The sequence below is a fragment of the Bos javanicus genome, chromosome 3 (genome assembly GCF_032452875.1).
Source record: "Bos javanicus breed banteng chromosome 3, ARS-OSU_banteng_1.0, whole genome shotgun sequence".
In the NCBI taxonomy this organism is placed as follows: Eukaryota; Metazoa; Chordata; class Mammalia; order Artiodactyla; family Bovidae; genus Bos; species Bos javanicus.
The window spans coordinates 37,488,492-37,511,941 of record NC_083870.1 but is presented as its reverse complement, the minus strand read 5'-3'; the positions used below and the strand labels follow the sequence as shown (position 1 = coordinate 37,511,941).

At 37.4% G+C, this 23,450-nt stretch overlaps 1 non-coding gene and 1 pseudogene across 1 annotated transcript; both read right to left on the bottom strand.

The window, feature by feature from the left end:
• Nucleotides 1–16,326, bottom strand: part of LOC133245175 (tigger transposable element-derived protein 1-like) — a 46,233-nt pseudogene extending 29,907 nt beyond the window's left edge.
• A 4,732-nt stretch (nucleotides 16,327–21,058) lies between these two features.
• TRNAC-GCA (transfer RNA cysteine (anticodon GCA)) lies at nucleotides 21,059–21,130 on the bottom strand. The gene has a single exon. It is a non-coding gene; the product is annotated as a tRNA-Cys (tRNA).
• Nucleotides 21,131–23,450: the final 2,320 nt, after the last annotated feature.

Sequence of the window (23,450 nt, the reverse complement as noted above, 5' to 3'; positions counted from 1 at the left end):
ATGTTGCCTTTTCTCTGATTCTCTGTGCGTGGGAAAGATTCTTTGCTTTTAAAAATCCATTTTACTGTATTTGATAACCAATAAGGACCTACTGTATAGCATAGGGAACTCTACTCAATTTTGGCAGTCTGGATGGAAGGGGAATTTGGGGGGGGAATGGATCCATGTATATCTATAGCTGAGTCCTTTTTCTGGCCACCTGAAACTATCAAAACACAGTTTTGATATACTCATTTGTTCAGCTATACTCAAAATGAAATTAAAAGTTTTTAAAAAGATTTTAAAAATTCATGTTACAATATTGTGCCAACTTGGATAAGCCAAGCTGATCTTCCTATATTGTCTTTAACCATAATCAAATCTGCCAAGTCTCATTTAACATATTCCCAGATTGCATGCTAAGGAGTAGCCATCTTGGTGGGAGCAGGGAGATCATTCTGCCTACTATACTCTTAAATATATGTATCTATAAACATCTCTTATGTATCTACTGAATACGTTGGCAATGTGAGCTGGAGTAATTCAGGTGCTCAAAGATATCATTTAAAATGTATTATGAGTATGTTAAAAGAAAAAAAAATGCAAGCATTAATAAATGATGAAAATTTTGTTTCATCTCAAAACTAATGTCAAGCCCATTCCTTTTGCCAAAATAACCGCTATATCAAAACTTTATACATTTACATATGTGTCCACACATGTATAAGTAGGATCACACATCTATTTAGCAATTGCTTTCTTTATTGAATAATAAATAGGCTTCCCTTGTGCCTTAGACAGTAAAGAATCTGACTGCAATGCAGGAGACCTAGGTTTGATCCCTGGATTGGGATGATCCTCTGGAGAAGGGAATGGCTACCCCCTCCAATATTCTTGCCTGGAGAATTCCATGGACAGAGGAGCCTGATGGGTTACAATCCATGGGGTCTCAAATAGTCAGACATGACTGAGCGATTTTCACTTCCACTTTTCTTTTCATTATTTAATACGTATATAATTGTTTTTACATATCACTACATATAGACTCATGACATTCCACAGTCTAACTTTAACACAATTTATTAAATAACTCAGGAATTTAAAAAATTCAAATAATCAATATTTTTTAACTTTAAAAACAGTATCTCAGTGAGCATTTTTGGATTTAAAACTTTGAGTACACACATAGATTAGTTAGGACTCAGGCTGCACATGACAAAAATGCAATTCAAACAGCTCAAGAACAAAAACAACTTGTTGTTGCTCAGTCTCTAAGTCATGTCTGACGCTTTGTGACCTCATGGACTGCAGCACTCTAGGCTTCCAAGTCCTTCACCATCTCCCAGAGTTTGCTCAAATTCTTGTCCATTAAGTTGATGATGCCATCCAACCATCTCATCCTCTGTTGTCGTCTCTTCCTTTTGCCTTCAATCTTTCCCAGCATCAGGGTCTTTTCCAATAAGTCGGCTCTTCACCAATTTGTTGGCTAGTGTGATTGGGAAACCAAAAGATTCATATAATTTAAAAACTGTTAGATTCATAGGTTAAACAATGTCATCAGCATCTGTCCATCCATCTCTCCACTTTTCTTTATTTGGTGTAATTCTGAGATAGATTCTTTCAGTATGGTGGGAAAACTGTATCCAGCTGTCTAAGCAAACATCAAAGAAGAGAGAGTAACTTTCCCAATTATTTTGGAAATATCCAGTAATGACACTGATTAATCCAATCTGAGTCATGTGCATCCAGGAGAAATATAAGATGAGAATGTGAAGCAATCATTGTGAATAAGAAAGTGGAATATTCTGGTCTTCAGACTTCAGCTCCAGGCCTCCAGCTTCTGTAGTCCCAGTTATTGTCAGATCTTATTTTCACTGTGGTTCTAATTCCCTTTAGAGAGAGCAACTTCTGGAATCTGATAACAGTACCTCTTCTATTCGTCTCTTGAGCTTCCTGCTGTTCTAATTTCTAGGTTGTTCTACCATCTCTTCTTTGAATCCTCAGTCCTTCTATCACCTATAAGCTAATTCCATGTATTAAGACACTTTTGTTTGAAATGCCTAGGATGGTTTTTATTTTTCTCAATTTAAGCAATTATAATTTTACTTGTGTAGAAGAATTTTAAAGAAAATTAGCTATGGTTTATGTGTCAGACAGTTGTTACTGCCAGCTATTGCTAGACCCTTTTACAGTCCTTGAAGACAAAATATAAAACAAGGAAATGTCCGTGTTGTGGAGGTTACACTTCAGTGAATGAAGACAGATAATAAATAATGTATGACACATACATAAAATATACTTTAGTTTAGAAGTCAATGAGAGGAATGGAAAAGTAAAGTAGGGTAATGTAAATTTTAAGTTTAGTAATATATGAACATAGTGGATTGTCAGGATAGACTCTAAGGAGAGGATGACATTTGAAGGAGGTGAAGTAGATTATCTGGATAGAAACATTCCAAAGAAAAGAAATGATCCAGGCAACAATTTTAAAGAGGAAACATATTTAACATGTTCAAGAAAGAACAAAGAGGCCAGTATGGCTGTACAGGAATTATTTAAGCATGAGTAATATGAAGTAAAATTAAAGAAATAATGGAAAACCAGACCATATTGGCTGGAATTTATAAGACTTTGACTTTGGAAAGGGAGGGTCTAAGCCAGTATAGGATGAATAAAAGATACCAGTTCAGAAATGATTGCAGCTGCCAGCTGAGAAATGATGACAGCTTAGAACAAGATGGTAGCTACAGGAGTGATAAAAATTGGCCAGATTCTGGATCTGTTTTGAAAGAAACCAAGTAGATTTATGTGTAGCTTTTGGATATGTAAGACTAAAGGTGGAGTTTAAAATTACACCAAAGTTTGAGGTCTAAACAATGGGCAAAATGAATTTCCATGTGTTGTGATGGTGGAGAGTATGGGGATATCAGAAGTCTTATATTATGTTAAATCTGAGATGTTTATCAGATATCTAAGTGGAAATGTGAAGGAGGCACATACAAAATGGAACTCATACAGAGATTGCGGATGAAGATATATATTTTGGAAAACTAATCATGTTGATGACATATGAAGCCTTAAGAAAGAAAGATCACCAAGTGAGTGTATCTAGAAAGAAGAATGAAGTCCAAGAACTGAGCTTTAGTGCGTGCTAAGTCGCTTCAGTCTTGTTTGACTCTTTGTGACTCTATGAACTGTAGCCTGCCAGGCTCCTCCGTCCATGGGATTCCCTAGGCAAGAAATACTGAAGTGGGTTGCCATGTCCTTCTCCAGAACTTTAGTGGGATTATACAATGTGTTAACATCAGGGAATGGGAATCTTTGTGGCCATCTCAAAATTCTTCCTATCAATTGCCAAATGTAGCCCCAAAATGGGAAGCTTTAGTTCTGATAAACAACTAGTAAAAATTAATTTAAGAATGAATTCTAAATTCTTGGAATTAAGTAGAATGATTGAATTGGGGTCTGGCAAAGGCCTCTGCCTAACCATCTATGGCTTGTAGGATTGAGTAATATACTATAAACTTTATTGTCAGAGTGCTCAAAACAGAGGGCATACAGTACTCAAAATAATAGGGAGAATGAAAAGGATTTACTAATAGGAAAAACAGGAAACCAAGGAACTGTGCTAACCTGAAACTCAAGCTATAAAAAGAAAAAAGAAAATTTCCAAGGAAGGGCACAATCAGTTGAGTAAAGTGTCTTTTGGGGTTAACAGTTAAGTCTAGCAATATAGTGACATAAATATTAAATACAATAGTGATATAAGCACTATTTCTATTACACCAATAACCTCTTTTTATAGAGGTATATTATTTTATTGCTTTTAAAGCAATTATCAGAATTGGAAGCAATTTTTGCAATGCAATATTCTGTTTTTGTGACAATTTCCACCAAAGAATAGAAGCTAAGATGGAAACTTCTCTGATATTTATTAAAATAATTTCATAAGTTGCAGTTTAGTTAATGGATTCCTTTTCCTACCAATTTTCTAACTTCTTCAAAATAATATAACTGCCTGATGTTTAGTTAGTTTGGGATATTTTGGTTATGTTTAAGGATATCTCATTGAAGGGACAGAGAAGGCAATGGCACCCCACTCCAGTACTCTTGCCTGGAAAATCCCATGGACAGAGGAGCCTGGTAGGCTGCAGTCCATGGGGTCGCTAAGAGTCGGACACGACTGAGCGACTTCACTTTCACTTTTCACTTTCATGCATTGGAGAAGGAAATCGCAACCCACTCCAGTGTTCTTGCCTGGAGAATCCCAGGGACGGTGGAGCCTGGTGGGCTGCCGTCTATGGGGTCGCACAGAGTTGGAGATGACTGAAGTGACTTAGCAGCAGCAGCAGCAGCATTGAAGGGAGGAAAGTCAGCAACTCCACACTGAGTACCAGCATATATGAATATCTCTATGTCATCGAAAAAGAATACAAACCTCAGGAGCTCCCCAGGAAGCCAAGGGATCTGGGAGAATGGAGTGATTTCTTCTAGAACAATGGTGCCTGGCAAGGGACTGAGAAGAGGAAGGATACCCCTGCTTCCAGGTAGGCTGTGCCAGAGGGCTCAAGTTTGGTTTCACCACATTTCATGCAGGACTTTACACCAGTAAACTCTTGATTTCTGTGAAATACATGCAACTTTCTGCACTCAAACATGGTCATTTTCTTCTGTTTAAAGAACTTTTCTTCTCTGGTATGAACTAAAACTGATCCTGCTGAGAACTATTCACTATCCATCTACCATAATCATTTAAATGAGTATTTAAACTTTAGTGTGCAATATACATGAACACACAGAGCCTATACCATAAACCTATTAAGATAGGATGTAGGTTATGAAGGATATCTGTTTTATAGAAGTCTTTTAAGAATTTTTTCTTGGTAGATTTTTAGAAATTTGATAAACTGTGCCCCAATAGCCAGATATTTGTTGTGCCATATATACAAAATAGAAGAGAAGAGACAACAGCCAAACCACAGTAACAATTTTCATTTCAGAAGCTGAAACAAATAAAACTGATAGAACAGCAACATATAGCGACCATTAGTTAAGATATTTACATCATACAGGGAGATAACAAGGGAATATTTCATGCAAATATGGGCACAATAAAGGACAGAAATGGTATGGATGTAACAGAGGCAGAAGATATTAAGAAAAGGTGGCAAGAATACAAAGAAGAACTATACAAGAAAGATCTTTCTGACCCAGATAACCATGATCGTGTGATCACTCACCTAGAGCCAGATATACAGGAATGTGAAGTCGAGTGGGCCTTAGGAAGAATCACTATAAACAAAGCTAGTGGAAGTGATGGAATTCCAGTTGAGCTATTTCAAATCTGAAAAGATGATGCTGTGAAAGTGTTGCACTCAATATGCCAGCAAATTTGGAACACTCAGCAGTGGCTGCAGGACTGGAAAAGGTCAGTTTTCATTCCAATCCCAAAGAAAATCAATGCCAAAGAATGTTCAAAGTACTGCACAATTGCACTCATCTCACACGCTAGTAAGATCAGATCAGATCAGTCACTCAGTCGTGTCCGACTCTTTGCGACCCCATGAATCGCAGCACGCCAGGCCTCCCTGTCCATCACCAACTCCCGGAGTTCACTCAGACTCACGTCCATCGAGTCAGTGATGCCATCCATCCATCTCATCCTCTGTCATCCCCTTCTCCTCTTGCCCCCAATCCCTCCCAGCATCAGAGTCTTTTCCAATGAGTCAACTCTTCGCATGAGGTGGCCAAAGTACTGGAGTTTCAGCTTCACACGCTAGTAAAGTAATGCTCAAAACTTTCCAAACCAAGCTTCAACAGTATTGCACTGTGAACTTCCAGATGTTCAAGCTGGATTTAGAAAAGGCAGAGGAACAAGAGATCAATTGTCAACATCTGTTGGATCATCAAGAAAGCCAGAGAGTTCCAGAAAAACATCTACTTCTGCTTTATTGACTATGCGAAAGCCTTTGACTGTGTAGATCACAACAAACTGGAAAATTCTCCAAGAATGGGAATATAAATCCAATTTACCTGTCTCCTGAGAAATCTGTATGCAGGTCAGGAAGCAACAGTTAGAACCAGACATGGAACAACATACTGGTTCCAAATTGGGAAAGGAGTACATCAAGGCTGTATATTGTCACCCTGCTTATTTAATTTATATGCAGAGTACATCATGTGAAATGCTAGGCTGGATGAAGCACAAGCTGGAATCAAGACTTCTGGGAAAATAACAATAACCTCAGATATACAGATGATACCACCCTTATGGCAGAAAGCGAAGAAGAACTAAACAACTTCTTGATGAAAGTGAAAGAGGAGAATGAAAAAGTTGGCTTAAAACCCACCATTCAGGAAACTAAGAGTATGACATCCGGTCCCATCACTTCATGGCAAATAGATGGGAAAACAATGGAAAGGGTGAGAGACTTTATTTTGGGGGGCTCCAAAATCACTGCAGATGGTGACTGCAGCCATGGAATTAAGAGACACTTGATCCTTGGAAGAAAACATATGACCAACCTAGACAGCATATTAAAAATCAGAGACATTACTTTGCCGACAAATGTCTGTCTAGTCAAAGTTATGGTTTTTGCAGTAGCCATGTATGGATGTGAGAGCTGGATTATAAAGAAAGTTGAGTGCTGAAGAATTGATGCTTTTGAACTGTAGTGTTGTAGAAGACTCTTGAGAGTCCTTCGGACTGCAAGGAGATCAAACCAGTCAATCCTAAAGGAAATCAGTCCTGAACATTCCTTGGAAAGACTGATGCTGAAGCTGAAACTCTAATACTTTGGCCACCTGATGCAAAGAACTGACTCATTGGAAAAGACCCTGATTCTGGGAAAGATTGAAGGCAGAAGGATAAGGGGATGATAGAGGATGAGATGGTTGGATTGCATCACCGACTCAATGGACATGAGTTTGAGCAAGCTCCCGGAGTTGGTGATGGACATGGAAGTCTGATGTGATGCAGTCCACAGGGTTGCAAAGAGTTGGACACGACTGAGCAGCTGAACTAAACAAGGAGATATAATGAGATAAGTGATAGAAACTGTGACTTACATGGGCCTCATTATATTGACACAACTGTTTGTTTGGGGGGATGATTTTGTTGATCAGCAAATCTGATTGCCCTGTGTTCTGACAATTGGTAAAAATGTCCCTTACCTAGTCTTTGTCAGTACAGAGACACAGTAACACCAAAGGAATTGTAGTTGGCAGCTTCCAGCATGTTTTGCTGTTCTTTTTACTCATCAACCAGGTTACGAATAGCCTGAATAACCAAGATTTTCTGTCTTCTTGGTTTGAATCAAGCAAAGTCCATGTGCAATAATATTTGTTTTATTTCCAGTCTTATTGAGATATGATTGACATATTATATTAATCCAAGGTATAAAATATAACAATGGCATACATGTACACATTGTGAAGTGCTTACCCAAATAAGTGTAGTTAACATCAGTCACCTCACATAACTAACATTTCTTCTTGTGATGAGAACTTTTCAGATTTACTTTCTTAGCAATACTTTGGCACTTTTTAAATGGGATAAAAACCAGACTGTACTTGGAAACTTCTCTGAGTAATTCTTAATAACTGTAGCCCAGGAATCTATATGGAAAATGATTAGCTAGAGCAGAGTTGACATTTTAAAATAGCCTTGGAGAGTGGTAAGGCAGAATGGTAGAATGTGCTTTAATAATAGAATGTGGATTAGTGTCCACATTCTATATGGAGTTAAACATCATTACAGAAAGTGTTTGGGTTCTCTTGTTTCATGGTTCCACCACTTTTCATAATCATTTCCATGAATATTACCAGAATTTCCCTCATTTTTCTTTCAGAAATCAGCCTGTGCCATAAGCACAAATAGAAGGAGAGGATGCAGTCACTTCAACAACAAATGGTAACTTTCTTGATCATGTTCAATGTAGCATAATGGTTAAAAGTGTAATAGTGTTTGCATAAATCAGAACTAGAATAAAGTCAATTTGTAACACTTTGAGCGAATTTCCTAACACTCTAGACCTCATTTTACTCAAATGTATTAAGGAAATTATAAAAGAATCTATCTTTTTAAATTTTTGGTGAAAATTAAATAAGACAATGAATACAAAAGACTTGGCTCCCAGGAATCATGCATATAAATTGTTTCTATTATTATAATTATTATCCATGTAATTAATTTGGATCTCAGTAACTTCAGAGCATCAATCTGTTTTTTCTTTCTCTCTACTTCCAGCCAAAGGAGCTTGGGACTTTAATTGGACCCTTTCCTACTATGTAAAAACTAATCAAAACAATTTAATTATATTTGGCTTCTAAGTCCCCTAAAATGTTATTTTATGAGGGCATATGATCTGGATGCCAAAGGCAGTAGAAAATCACTTGGGTAATGTATATGTTGAGTGAGTTTAATAAGCCAGGGTAAAGGAAACTTCCTTCTCTCTACTACTCATCCAGGCATGATTCTGGGGTATGATACTTGCAATCTCAGACTTTTGATCAAGTATTGAGTTAGTAATGACTTTATCGGAAGGAAAACTCAATCCAGCTTGAATTAAAAAAGAACTTCTTATAATGTACAGAGCCTAACCCTGGGAAACACTTCTGTTAGAATACATTTAATTCATGATACAAAAATTAAATAAGAAACAAGAAAAATAAAAGTGAGTATGTATCTCTTAGACTATACCTTTGGACCATATGTTTTTTTAGCTTCTGTTTCTCCATCAGTTTGCTTCGTTTTCTTCTTTCTATCTACTATTATTTACTATTTCATATGCTTGGTCTACTTAGGATAAAGGCTAGACTGCTATTGAAAAAAAGAGGCCCAAAGTGAAGGAGCTTAGAAAAAAAGATTTTTCTTTTTTTCTCTCAGATATAAATGTCCCAAAGTGAGCGTCTGAAGTCAGCACTCATTTAAAGACCCAGATTCTTTAAAAACTCTGATTTCTATATACCCTCTGATATTGCCTTCTGAAGTTCAGGCTAGATTATGGGTTTATGTTCCAACACTATGGGATGCATGGATACAGGAATACTGTAATGTCTTAAGACAAAGGTAAACATTTCAATGGTGACAATTTAATACATGGCCACATTTGGTATGAGAGAGACTGGAAGATATTGTTTCTACTTAGGCAGCCATGTGAAGACCACTATTTTCTACCTCACAATTTAAGACTCACAAAGTCAGTCTCAGCACTAGAATTTATTTGCCCTAATTTCAAGAGACCAAGAAAAATGACTAATTTTGAATCCCATTTCTAAGTTTTCAGGAGAGAGAATCTGAATGTATCCAAAGTTATATTTGTTTTAGTTGTTTAGTCACTATGTCATGTCTGACTCTTTGCACCTCCATGGACTATAGACCACCAGGCCTCTGTCCATGGAATTTCCCAGGCAAGAATACTGGGGTGGGTTGCCATTTCCTTCTCCAGAGGTCTTCCCGACCCAGGGATCAAATCAACATCTCCTGCATTGGCAGGAGGATTCTTTACCATTGAGCCACCAGGGAAGCCCAAAAAGTTATGGGGAGAGATAAGTAATATAAAACAAATATTGTGTAATTCCCTTGAGATCTGGTGGTTAAGACTCCATGTTTCCATTGCAGATTGCATGAGTTTGATCCCTGATTGGGGAACCCAGATCCCACATGCATGCTGCACAGCCAATAAATAAATAAAACATGGTTGTCAATATCCATATCTAGTCAGAGAGTGGGTCAGTGGAAGGAGTTACAGGGTGAACAGATAATCCAATAGTTATTTACTACCTATGTATTTGAATTTTAAATCTGTGAAGCTAATAAAATAAAGACATCAAAACAGAATAATATACTCACAAACAGAAAACAACAGATCAAAAAATAATTGATAAAAATATTTTTATCTAGAATACTAACAATCTGAATTCTAAAAGACACCATAAATAGTCAAGTGGTAGCCTTTCAGTCACATATGACACTCTGTGACTCCATGGACTGTAACCCATCAGCTTCTCAGTCCATGGGGATTCTTCAGGCAAGAATACTGGACTGGGGTGGCCATTCCCTTCTCCAGGGGATCATTCCAACCCAGGGATCAAACCCACGTCTCCTGCATTGCAAGTGGATTCTTTACCATCTGAGCCACCGAGGAAACCTGCAAAGCACCATATTCAAGTTCAGTTCACTTTATAAACCTAAAGGTATTTTACTGAAGGACACTTTAGCCATAATCTATTCTATTAAGACATCAAAGTAGAGAAGCTGTTATTATTTTTAGTTGATGAAAAGGAATTTTAATCAAACATATTTTTATTTAAAAAACATAGAACTAAAAAATAGATGGATTTACTATTTAAAAAATTCTGTATCTCAAAGCTCTTTGGTCTTTAAATAAGTCTGGTGCTAGACTGTCTTTGTCTAACTTATAAAGCCTATAGACCACGGACCCAATCTGATCCATGAATTAGCCATGGAATCATAGTCCTTGATTCAGTCTGTCATGATATGGATGTCAGAAGAGTCTCTGGTCTCCTCCTAAATTGTGTGTGTGTGTGTGAGAGAGAGAGAGAGAGAGAGAGGGAGGGAGAGAGAAAGAGGGACATAGAGGGAAGGAGACAAAAGATTCTCTTCTAAGTGTAAATTGGAACTTCTGGAATTCTATTTAACTATAAAAATGGAAAATTTCTTTTACAAAGATAACTAAGTATCTCTGATGCTTCAGCTGCTTTTATTTACTGCTCAAAAACAAAAACAAGGAAAGCTAAATATTTTGCACAGCTTTGGGTACTTCAGATACTTTATGGAACATGAAATAAAGAAGGAACTATTTAGGTTATTCTTGATTGAGAATTCCTTTTTGATCTTTTACAATATCAACTAATTTCATAATTGGATTACAAGTTGCAGCACTTTGAAATACTGTCTAGATATATGACTGTTTGCAGTGAAATAGAACTCCAAACATAACGTATAGTACTCAGCTATTCACACATATTATTTGTTCTTATGTGAAAAGGAGTTATTGATTCTTATATCTATCAATATATCAGTTTTATAGTCATGCAATCAAATTTCAGGGAGACTTTCTAATTCAGACTTGTAGATACATTAGACATAAAATATATTTAAATCTCAGCAAGCAGCACTAGTCTCAAAACTTGCATTGATATCTACTCTCTCTCAATAATAAAGTTTCCCCTTCTATACAACATAGCCTGTATTTCTGAACCCCATAATGGCAAATTAAGAGAACAAACATGCACTGAATATATCTGCTTTACTTCAAAATTACTATGGTATTTCCTATATGTATTATTCAATCCTTGCTTTGCTAAGCATTAATTTAGTACCTATATTCTAATTGTTCATGTATTTCTAAAATGCTTAGCTAAGGGGAGCCCTGCCAAGAAATGCCATGATCAGTTGCTTCTAGGCCTTATAAATAACTGCTTATGTAAGCCTACAGACAGACCATCTTTATATAGTCCTGATGCAACCGTGTATATGGAATGCTTAGTCATCATTATGTAACCCTGAGCAATGAAGCTGCATAATGCTGATGGCATAACAGCTTATATTTAAGATCCAGATATTAGATCTAGTATTCTGGCTTGAAAAAGGCAAGTTTTGCAAATAAGCAATGGAGTTTCAAGATGACACAGTTGGAGTATAAGAGGATGTTTTTTAAGCCTCCAGTCTCTGCTTCTCACAGCATGGCAAGATCTCACCCAGGGAGGCAGAATTTCATCACCACCAATGCCAGCACATTTCCACTTAAGAAACTGGAAAAACATGAGTCCTTACACACTGACACCCATACACCTCTGACTTGATATCCCCTGGTAATTAGAAAAGGATTCATTTAACATATTTTAGTTAACTAATTTCTTTAAAAATTTATTTGAGGTTTTGGCCAAACATCAAATCCAATCCTTGATAGTACAATTTGAGTGGCACACTCTGACACAAATAGTAGAAACTCAATGACAGGTCATTAACCAAGTTAATGTATAAGTATTTACCACATTCTTAAAAATATCTCTATTACCTCACTATTGGATTCAATAGCGTTGTAAATATCCATCCCTCTCTCCATCCATAGTTTTTCAGACACTATGTCTATCAAGCCTAATCCCTTGAATCTATTTGTCACTTCCACCGTATAAGGTCAGTTTTCATTCCAATACCAAAGAAAGGCAATGCCAAAAAATGCTCAATCTACCACACAATTGTACTCATCTCACACGGGAGCAAAGTAATGCTCAAAATTCTCCGAACCAGGCTTCACCAGTACATGAACTGTGAACTTGCAGATGTTCAAGCTAGATTTACAAAAGGGAGAGGAACCAGAGATCAAATTGCCAACATCCATGGGATCATTGAGAAAGCAAAAGAGTTCCAGAAAAATATCTACTTCTGCTTTATTGACTATGCCAAAGCCTTTGACTGGGTGGATCACAATAAACTGTGGAAAATTCTGAAAGAGATGGGGATACCAAACCACCTTACCTAACTCCTAAGAAATCTGTATGCAGATCAAGAAGCAACAGTTAGAACCGGACATGGTTCCAAATTAGGAAAGGACTACATCAAGGCTGTATATTGTCACCCTGCTTATTTAACTTATATGCAGAGTACATCATGTGAAATGCCAGGCTGGATGAAGTACAAGCTGGAATCAAGATTTCTGGGAGAAATAACAATAACCTCAGATATGCAGATGACCTACCCTTATGGCAGAAAGCAAAGAAGAACTAAAGAGCCTCTTGATGAAAGTGAAAAAGGAGAGTGAAAAAGTTGGCTTAAAACTCAACATTCAGAAAACTAAGATCATAGCATCTGGTCCCATCAGTTCATGGCAATTAAGTGGGAAAACAATGGAAACAATCAGAGAATTTATTTTGGGGGGCTCCAAAATCACTGCAGATGGTTTAGTGTGGCCATGAAATTAAAAAATGCTTGCTCTTTGGAAGAAAACCTATGACCAATCTAGACAGCATATTTAAAAGCAGAGATATTACTTTGCCAGCAAAAGTCCGTCTAGTCAGAGCTATGGTTTTTCTAGTAGTCATGTATAGATGTGAGAGTTGGACTATAAAGAAAGCTGAGCACAAAAGAATTGATATGATTTTGAACTGTGGTGTTGGAAAAGACACTTGAGAGTCCCTTGGACTGCAAGGAGATCGAACCATTCAATCTCAAAGGAAATCAGTCCTGAATACTCATTGGAAGGACTGATGTTGAAGCTGAAACTCCAATACTTTGGCCACCCATTGGAAAAGACCCTGATGCTTGGAAAGATTAAAGGTGGGAGGAGAAGGGGATGACAGAGGTTGAGATGGTTGGATGAAATCACTGACTCAATGGACATGAGTTTAAGAAAGCTCTGGGAGTTGGTGAGGACAGAGAAGCCTGGCGTGCTGCAGTCCATGGGGTCTCAAAGATCTGGTCACGACTCTGTGACTGACCTGAATTAGCTGATCTCTCCTTCCAATATTTCCTACCATAATTCAACACTATTTTCAGGTTCAGTTCAGTTCAGTTCAGTCGCTCAGTCATACCCGACTCTTTGCAATCCCATGAATTGCAGCATACCAGGCCTTCCTGTCCATCACCAACTCCCAGAGTTCACTAAACTCATGTCCATCGAATCGGTGATGTCATCCAGCCATCTCATCCTCTGTCATCCCCTTTTACCCAATCCCTCCCAGCATCAGAATCTTTTCCAATGAGTCAACTCTTCTCATGAGGTGGCCAAAGTACTGGAGTTTCAGCTTTAGCATCAATCCTTCCAAAGAACACCCAGGATGATGTCCTTTAGAATGGACTGGCTGGATATCCTTGCAGTCCAAGGGACTCTCAAGAGTCTTCTCCAATACCACAGTTCAAAAGCATCAATTCTTCGGTGCTCAGCCTTCTTCACAGTCCAACTCTCACATCCATACATGACCACAGGAAAAACCATAGCCTTGACTAGACGAACCTTTGTTGGCAAAGTAATGTCTCTGCTTTTGAATATGCTATCCAGGTTGGTCATAACTTTCCTTCCAAGGAGTAAGCGTTTTTTAATTTCATGGCTGCAGTCACCATCTGTAGTGATTTTGGAGGCCAGAAAAATAAAGTCTGACACTGTTTCCACTGTTTCCCCATCTATTTTCCATGAATTGGTGGGACCGGATGCCGTGATCTTCGTTTTCTGAATGTTGAGCTATAAGCCAACTTTTTCACACTTCACTTTCACTTTCATCAAGAGGCTTTTGAGTTCCTCTTCATTTCTGCCATAAGGGTGGTGTCATCTGCATATCTGAGGTTATTGATATTTCTCCCGGCAATCTTGATTCCAACTTGTGTTTCTTCCAGTCCAGCATTTCTCATGATGTACGCTGCATATAAGTTAAATAAACAGGGTGACAATATACAGCCTTGACGAACTCCTTTTCCTATTTGGAACCAGTCTGTTGTTCCATGTCCAGTTCTAACGGTTGCTTCCTGACCTGCATACAAATTTCTCAAGAGGTAGATCAGGTGGTCTGGTATTCCCGTCTCTTTCAGAATTTTCCACACTTTATTGTGATCCATACAGTCAAAGGCTTTGGCATAGTCAATAAAGCAGAAATACATGTTTTTCTGGAACTCTCTTGCTTTTTCCATGACCCAGCGGATGTTGGCAATTGGATCTCTGGTTCCTCTGCCTTTTCTAAAACCAGCTTGAACATCAGGAAGTTCACGGTTCACATATTGCTGAAGCCTGGCTTGGAGAATTTTGAGCATTACTTTACTAGCATGTGAGATGAGTGCAACTGTGTGGTAGTTTGAGCATTCTTTGGCATTACCTTTCTTTGGGATTGGAATGAAAACTGCCCTTTTCCAGTCCCGTGGCCACTGCTGAGTTTTCCAAATTTGCTGGCATATTGAGTGCAGCACTTTCACAGCATCATCTTTCAGGATTTGGAATAGCTCAACTGGAATTCCATCACCTCCACTAGCTTTGTTCGTAGTGATGCTTTCTAAGGCCCACTGGACTTCACATTCCAGGATGTCTGGCTCTAGGTCAGTGATCACACCATCGTGATTATCTGGGTCATGAAGATCTTTTTTGTACAGTTCTTCTGTGTATTCTTGTCATCTCTTCTTAATATCCTCTGCTTCTGTTAGGTCCATACCATTTCTGTTCTTTATCGAGTTCATCTTTGCATGAAATATTTATTTGGTATCTCTGATTTTCTTGAAGAGATCCCTAGTCTTTCCCATTCTGTTGTTTTCCTCTATTTCTTTGCATTGATCGCTGAAGAAGGCTTTCTTATCTCTTCTTGCTATTCTTTGGACCTCTGCATTCAGATGTTTATATCTTTCCTTTTCTCCTTTGCCTTTCATTTCTCTTCTTTTGACAGCTATTTGTAAGGCCTCCCCAGACAGCCATTTTGCTTTTTTTGCATTTCTTTTCCATGGGGATGGTCTTGATCCCTATCTCCTGTACAGCGTCATGAACCTCATTCCATAGTTCATCAGGCACTCTATCTATCAGATCTAGGCCCTTAAATCTATTTCTCACTTCTACTGTATAATCATAAGGGATTTGATTTAGGTTATACCTGAATGGTCTAGTGGTTTTCTCTACTTTCTTCAATTTAAGTCTGAATTTGGCAATAAGGAGTTCATGGTCTGAGCCACAGTCAGCTCCTGGTCTTGTTTTTGCTGACTGTATAGAGCTTCTCCATCTTTGGCTGCAAAGAATATGATCAATCTGATTTCGGTGTTGACCATCTGGTGATGTCCTTGTATAGAGTCTTCTCTTGTGTTGTTGGAAGAGGGTGTTTGTTATGACCAGTGCATTTTCTTGGCAAAACTCTATTAGTCTTTGCCCTGCTTCATTCCGTATTCCAGGCAGGCTTCTAAAAAGAGACAGTTTTTACTGTACTTTTCATAATGAAGTAAAAAGCAAGATCATCATCTCAGAGTGAGGAGAAGGTGAATTGTAAAGTTGCATGGAAAAGAGATACTGAATCACTGTTTAAGATAAATATTCTTGGAAAACATTGTAGGGTTGTTGGATAATGAGAATACTCATTTCATTTTTTATTACTTTTAATATTTTAATGAAAATATTAAACAGACCTAAAACCACAACTTCTGGAAGAACCATTTATTCTTGCCAGTCTTTTATCTCTCCTCAAACTTATCCTTGGCCTCTTCTCGGGCCTTGCATTTGAGAGCAGGAAGACATCTTTGTTGACAGCAGTTTTGTCCAAGGGGGTATCCACAGCATACCTTGTGGGCATGAGGTGATTATAATTACAAACTTTCGAAAAAGACTTGATCTTTGACCTCTTGGCAATTTTCTTTTTGCCCATAGCAGCTATCACTTTGCAGAGATAGCAATCAATTCCAGCCACCAAAGCACCACCTTCCCAAGTTTCATGACTTGCCCATTTCAGCAGCTACCATGGATACTCATTTGAAATGTATGATCCTAAATTTAAAGTGTACTCAGTTAATATAATATTTACCCAACATGTTCAACTGCTCCTAAAAAGCCCATGCAATGATTAAATACTTGGGATTTATTAGAATCACTTTTCCAGGCAAATATTATAGAAGGATATAGGATTTAATGGCATTTATAAGATACTTGTTACAGTGATGGATCATGGAATCTAACCTGAGCCAAGAGAAAAATAGAACTTGAGGTATTAGGGAAAAGGATTAAAGACTTAAAGGTGGCAGGTTTGAGATCAGAAATTCTCATTGAGGTTGAAGAAATGCTGGAATGAAATATTGAAGTGGAAGGATAGTCATCAGCAGATAATAAATCAAAATTTTGAATGAGGTGCTGTTATTGGTGATAACAAGGACTAGGTTATATTTGAAGAGTGGTGGATGAAATGTTAGCAAATCCAAGGAGATCAAGATGCAAGATCCTCAGTAGTTAGTTGGACCTTCCTCACGTGTTTTGACATTAGGCAATATTCACAACAGTGCAGGAATGAAAATATAGGCTGACAAATACCTTAGACAGTTGGCTTCCAATAGTTAACATAAGAAAAAAAGGGATAAGGACATGACAGAGAATACTGAAACTCTTCTAAATCAGGTTATACAATTAGTGTAATGTTAATAGACTAAAAAGAGAAAAATATCTCAACGGATGTTGAAATGCCATTTAATAGGATTTTAAAAATGTATATAAATATAGTATACATATATATTCATTTATATATATTGTTATATATATAGTTCAGAGAAGGCAATGGCACCGCACTCCAGTACTCTTGCCTGGAAAATCCCATGGGTGGAGGAGCCTGGCAGGCTGCAGTCCACGGGGTCGCTAAGAGTCGGACACGACTGAGCGACTTCACTTTCACTTTTCACTTTCATGCATTGGAGAAGGAAATGGCAACCCACTCTTGCCTGGAGAGTCCCAGGGATGGGGGAGCCTGGTGGGCTGCCGTCTATGGGGTTGCACAGAGTCGGACACGACTGAAGTGACTTAGTAGCAGCAGTATATATATAGTTACCATAATTTAACATTATCTTAAACATGCTGAGACAACAATTACAAAAAATAAATAGAAGTGTAATATGAAAATTGGAAAATAAGAGGTAAATTTGTATACATTTATATTTTTTCATTTATTGGTAAATTTGAAGGAAAAAGTAGGTGAATTCCATGGTCTCTCCTAGGATTAATGTTCTTCAGTGCCTCAATATTTCTTCTCTAGTATCTCCAAGAGGGAAAGTTTAAGGGTCACTGAAAAACTGCGTGGTTTTTGCTTCTCCCTCTTTGTATCACAAAGGTAATGTCCATTGACTGAAAGAATGAAATAAAAACACTGATGATTATATAGGGTCTTTATATGTACCTACATTTATCCTCTTCACGAATAATTTGTTTTGCTTTTTTATATTGATATTGTATTTCTGTATACATCAAAATTGTTTTCTAAATGGTAGATGGCTACTTGTTTGATAGGAATAATTTAAACATAATTATAATAAAGGCTTAAGCTTGACTTTCAAGTTTTCTTCTCTAACAATTAAATATGCATTTATTTAAGCAATCATGGTATAAGACAGTAGTGGATGAGAAATGAGGATAATTAGGGAATTAAATGATTGAACTGGTTTGAATAGTGTTTGAGTTTCACTCTACCTAGAAAATGTATGTTCTCGCTTATATTTTGTTCTTATTCCTTTCATAATTCTTCTTTATGGTTTTCCTTTCCATTTTATAATATTTATCTAAAATTGTGGGGGAAAAAAAAAACTTCAGTTGAAATAGCAGAACCACTGATAAACCCAACAAAATTTGATAAATAACTACCTTGCACTAAGAAGTTTCCAGATATTCTTGAATCTGTAGAGAACCAGACAGGACTAATATAACAAAATTCCATTCCTTGATCTATGCCTCAAGGACAGAATGGAAATTAGTCAACAAGCCCAAGCAGACATGAATGGATGCTCTCATAAACAAAATGCTGGAGGCCAGCTACATCATCTCCAGCAGTATTTCCTAAATTCTCTTTTTACTGTTCTAGACCAAGCACATTGAATGATATATCACCTTTCTGGAATGTCAGAGAGGGATAGTGATTACAACTAGGGAACATGTTAATCAGTAGAATTGATATGTTTGTGTCTATATTCCCATTTTTTTCCTCTCTTCTTTTCTTTTCCTTCTCCTTTTCCTTTATATTTCAAGTTTGCCCATCACTGAATTTTTTGTGGCCTGTATTTCTACCCTTCCTACATTCCATTCAGAAGCAAACACTGTATAGCTAGGAAATCAGAAAAGTCAAGCACTTTCATATTTTTATTAATTTATAATATGAGAAGGAGTTTTCATGCATACCAAAATTTTTAAATTATGCTATATTAGTAAATTGTGTTATTAAGCACTATATGTGATACATAAATAAGAGAGTTTATCCTCATCTTCATGTAGTTTTCAGTCTGTTGTAATAAGACATTTACTCAAAGAAAAATTAAAGGAAACCTGATAAATATTTTCTTTAAAAATAAATAAACATCGTACTATTGATTTTAAAGGAGAGATAGCTCAAGTATGTGGAAACTAAGGACAAAATAAGGATAAAAGTGATATAAAATAAAATGAAATTTGAGTAAAATTTTGAGGAAATGAGATTATCAGTTCATTTGCTCAGTCGGGTCCAACTCTGCGACCCCATGAACTGCAACACGCCAGGTCTCCCTGTCCATCTCCAACTCTCAGAGTTTACTCAAATTCATGTCCATCGAGTCAATGATGACATCCAACCATCTCATCCTCTGTCTTCCCCTTCTCTTCCCGCTTTCAATCTTTCCCAGCATCAAAGTCTTTTCAAATGAGTCAGCTCTTCTCATCAGATCACCAAAGTATTGGAGTTTCTGCTTCAACATCAGTTCTTCCAATGAATATTCAGGACTATTTCCTTTAGGATGGACTCGTTGGATCTCCTCATAGTCCAAGGAACTCTCAAGAGTCTTCTCCAACACCATGGTTCAAAAGCATCAATTCTTCAGCGCTCAATTCTTGGCTTTCTTTATAGTCCAACTCTCACATCCATACATGACTACTAGAAAAACGATAGCCTTGACTAGACAGAACTTTGTTGGCAAAGTAACGTCTCTGCTTTTTAATAGCTGTCTAGGTTGGTCATAACTTTTCTCCCAAGGAGTAAGCATCTTTTGATTTCATAGCTGCAGTCATCATCTGCAGTGATTTTGGAGCCCAAAGAAATAAACTCTGCCACTCTTTCCACTGTTTCCCCATCTATTTCCCATGAAGTAATGGGACCGGATGCCATGATCTTTGTTTACTGAATGTTGAGCTTTAAGTTAACTTTTTCACTCTCCTCTTTCACTTTCATCAAGAGGCTTTTTAGTTCTTCTTCACTTTCTTCCATAAAGGTGGTGTTATCTGCATATCTGAGGTTATTGATATTTCTCCCGGCAATCTTGATTCCAGCTTATGTTTCATCCAGCCCAGCATTTCTCATGATGTACTCTTCATATAAGTTAAATAAGCAGGGTGACAATATATAGCCTTGAGGTACTCCTTTTCCTATCTGGAACCAGTTGTTGCTTCCTGACCTGCATATAGATTTCTCAAGAGGCAAGTCAGTGGTCTGGTATCCCCATCTCTTTCAGAATTTTCCACAGTTTAATGTGATCCACAGATTATCAAGTGCTAGTAAAACATGAAAATAGGAAATAAGTATATCTGGAATGTAACTAGCAACCAAGTTTCACTGAAGAGTATGGCAATGGTCACTAGTGATAGGAAGGTACTGGATATAAAAAGCTTAGTTTCAGAAGGGAAACTGATATGGAATTTATTCACTGTAATTGTAAGCCAGATTTGTTGTCCAGTAGCTAAGTCATGTCCTACTCTGTGACCCCCATGGCCTGCAGCATGCCAGGCTTCCCTGTCCTTCACTACCTCCCAGAGTTTGTTCAAACTCATGTCCATTGAGTTAATGATGCCATCCAACCATCTCATCCTCTGCCACCCCATTCTCCTCTTGCCCTCAATCTTTCCCAGCATCAGGGTCTTTTCTAATGAGTCAGCTCTTTGCATCAAGTGAACAATATTGGAGCATCAGCTTCAGCATCAGTCCTTCCAGCGAATATGGGCTACATGATTTTTAGGGCTCAGTGCAAAATAAAAATTCATAGCCCTTAGTTAAAATAGTATTAATAATATTAAGACAGCTATAGCAGATCATAAAACCAAGTGTGTGGCCTTCTAAGCATGGGACCCTATGAGACTATACAGGTCACATAACCATGAACTTGTCCTGTTGGTTAGTCACTGGTCCTGTTGGTGAGTTGTGGAGTAAATGAGAGAACATTTTGCTAGGGAAAATATATCTAGATGGAGTATCAAGATAAACAGGAGGGTAAGAAAATAGGAAAAGGAAAACAATCAAAAGACAGTGAAATTGTAAAGTGAAATGAAGTCACTCAGTCGTGTCCGACTCTTTGTGACCCCATGGACTATAGCCTACCATGCTCCTCCATCTGTGGGATTCTCCAGGCAAGAATACTGGAGTGGGTTGCCATTTCCTTCTCCAGGAGATCTTCCCAACCCAGGGATCGAACCTGGGACTCCCGCATTGCAGGCAAATGCTTTACCAACTGAGCCACTAGGGAAGTTCAAAAAGCTTAAAGAAGCCTAATTATTGGGAATAAAATTTTATGGTATGTAAAACAAAGTGGAAAAAAAATCATCCATAATACTTAACAGATAATAGCTAGCTAAAAAGATAATAACAGAATTAAACCAAAGATGAGTCTACATTTTCATCTTGGATGACTAGAAGAGAAAGCAAATACCAACAACAACAAAAATCAGAAAGAGGAGCTGATTTTAAGGGGACACTGGAATGATGCTGATCTTAATTGAGGGATGCCCAAGTACAACAGGATAGAAAAATATATGAAGTATCCAGGGAAATGCAATCAGATACTAGAAGGGGGAAAAAAAACTTATTAAGGAAAAGAATAAATATTTTAAATTTATATGGCTTAAGCAGATAATGATTGTCCTCTTTTAGGTTAAATTGTTCAAACAATTAATTCTTACAATCAATGGAGTAAATTATTCTCAGATGCTATACTGATTTTCACATCCTAGACTCACATACATTGTCATCTATTTGAAAGTCAGAATTAAAGGTGAAGGTGAATGAGATAATTGATGAAAAGATATTTGAGTAAGAAAATAGTTTAGCTTGTAACCTTGAAGATATCAACACCTAAGACTAGAGGAGAGAAAGGGGATCTAATGAAGAATATTTTAAAAGGTCAATCAGAACAGTAAAGACTCACTGATGTTATAGGTGGGAAGACTTTGAAAATGTAGATATATGGAGACAAAGCATGTATAATGTTGTAGAGAAGTCAGGAGAGATAGTTTCATTGGAAGCTCACGAATTGGGTGAGTAGGTTTCTGGTGCTGTGTGTGAACCAGCAGCTCCAGGGACAGTGTGCAAACTCCAAACAGATTGAGAAAGATATCAGAGGAATATGTAACATGTCAGGAAATTCAACCTATGTTGTACAGTGTGGAGGTGACCCCTACAGTTGGACTGGGCAAGATGGGTGACAGAGGAATAAGAGGAAAGTGAGAGATTCTATGAACAATATTACAAATGCAGTCCAATTCTAAAGGTGGGGAAGGGTACAGAAAGGTAGATTGGGGTAAACTGGAAGAAAAAGGATGAGTTGAAGAATAGAAGGTTTAAAGATACCAATGATACCAAGGACCAGCTGTTGTAAGAGAAAGAGAAAAAAGGCAGCGAGAGTGAGAGGGGAGAGAGAATAGAAGATATTCTGCTAAATTTCAGATTTTATTACCATAGTGATGAGTTAGAGTTAAACAGATTTGCAAGTTTAAAAGAAGCCCCAAATATCCTTTTATAATATGTTTCGTTTCTTCTTATTCTTTGATAATGCTCATTGGGGTTACGTTATTGGCATATTTTAATTTTCTTTTTTTATATAATTTATTTTTTAGTTCAGCTTCTGACACTTCAGCTTTCTGGTTCCTTATTTGAAGATCTATACCTAAGAGTTGTGCTCTGACTTTTTTGTTCTGAATCTATTTAAATGAATTATATTTAGCAAGTATTTTCTGCAATCTGAGAGCTAATGATGCAGGCCTTCACTTCCACTGTCTCATTTAAATTTTACTCCCATAAAGAACAAGAAGCCTTGGGTAACTGGGAAGGTAGAAGAACTGAAACAAATCTTCTATCTTTTGGCCATTATACTTGCATTATAATAAATCGGAGTGAAGAATTTACTGTGTATCCAGACTAGGACAGACAGGGAGCCAGAATTATCTTGGCCATTTCTCTGAGCTTATAAAATATATACACACCCTTAATTCTAACTGGAACAAATAGATATCTTGTATTCTTCCACCTGCAGTATTGGGGAAATTTTTTCTTTTGATAACTGTACTCCAGTGTGGCCAAGGTCACCTACGCCTGCTACAAATGCAGAGTGTACTTGCTGATACTCTGAAGTCACTTAAGAAAAATCTCTCTATTTTTCCTGTTGGAAATGTCAGGGATGGCATATGTGAATATTGTGAAAAATACAGAGACAAAGTTTTCCCTTGACTTGTCTATAATCTTGTCTTCCTTCCCCTGGTTTGCTCATTACTCCTACAGTTCTCCCACTGAATGTGATAATACTCATTAAAGAGTACAATAAGTAATTATTTACTTCTCTGAGTCTGCCTTTAGGCATTGAACACTCTGATAGGAAGGCTTCTGCCCAAATGATGTTGGTATAAGTAATTCATAATACAGTGCCTGAAATGCAATAGACCTTCAACATTTGTTAAGCTAATGGTAGATATGTACACATAATCTGAATCATGTGCCATAATGAGATACACTTTCCAATTTCTCACAGATCTAGGACAAGATTCCCCATCATGGGGACCCAAATAACAGTCTGT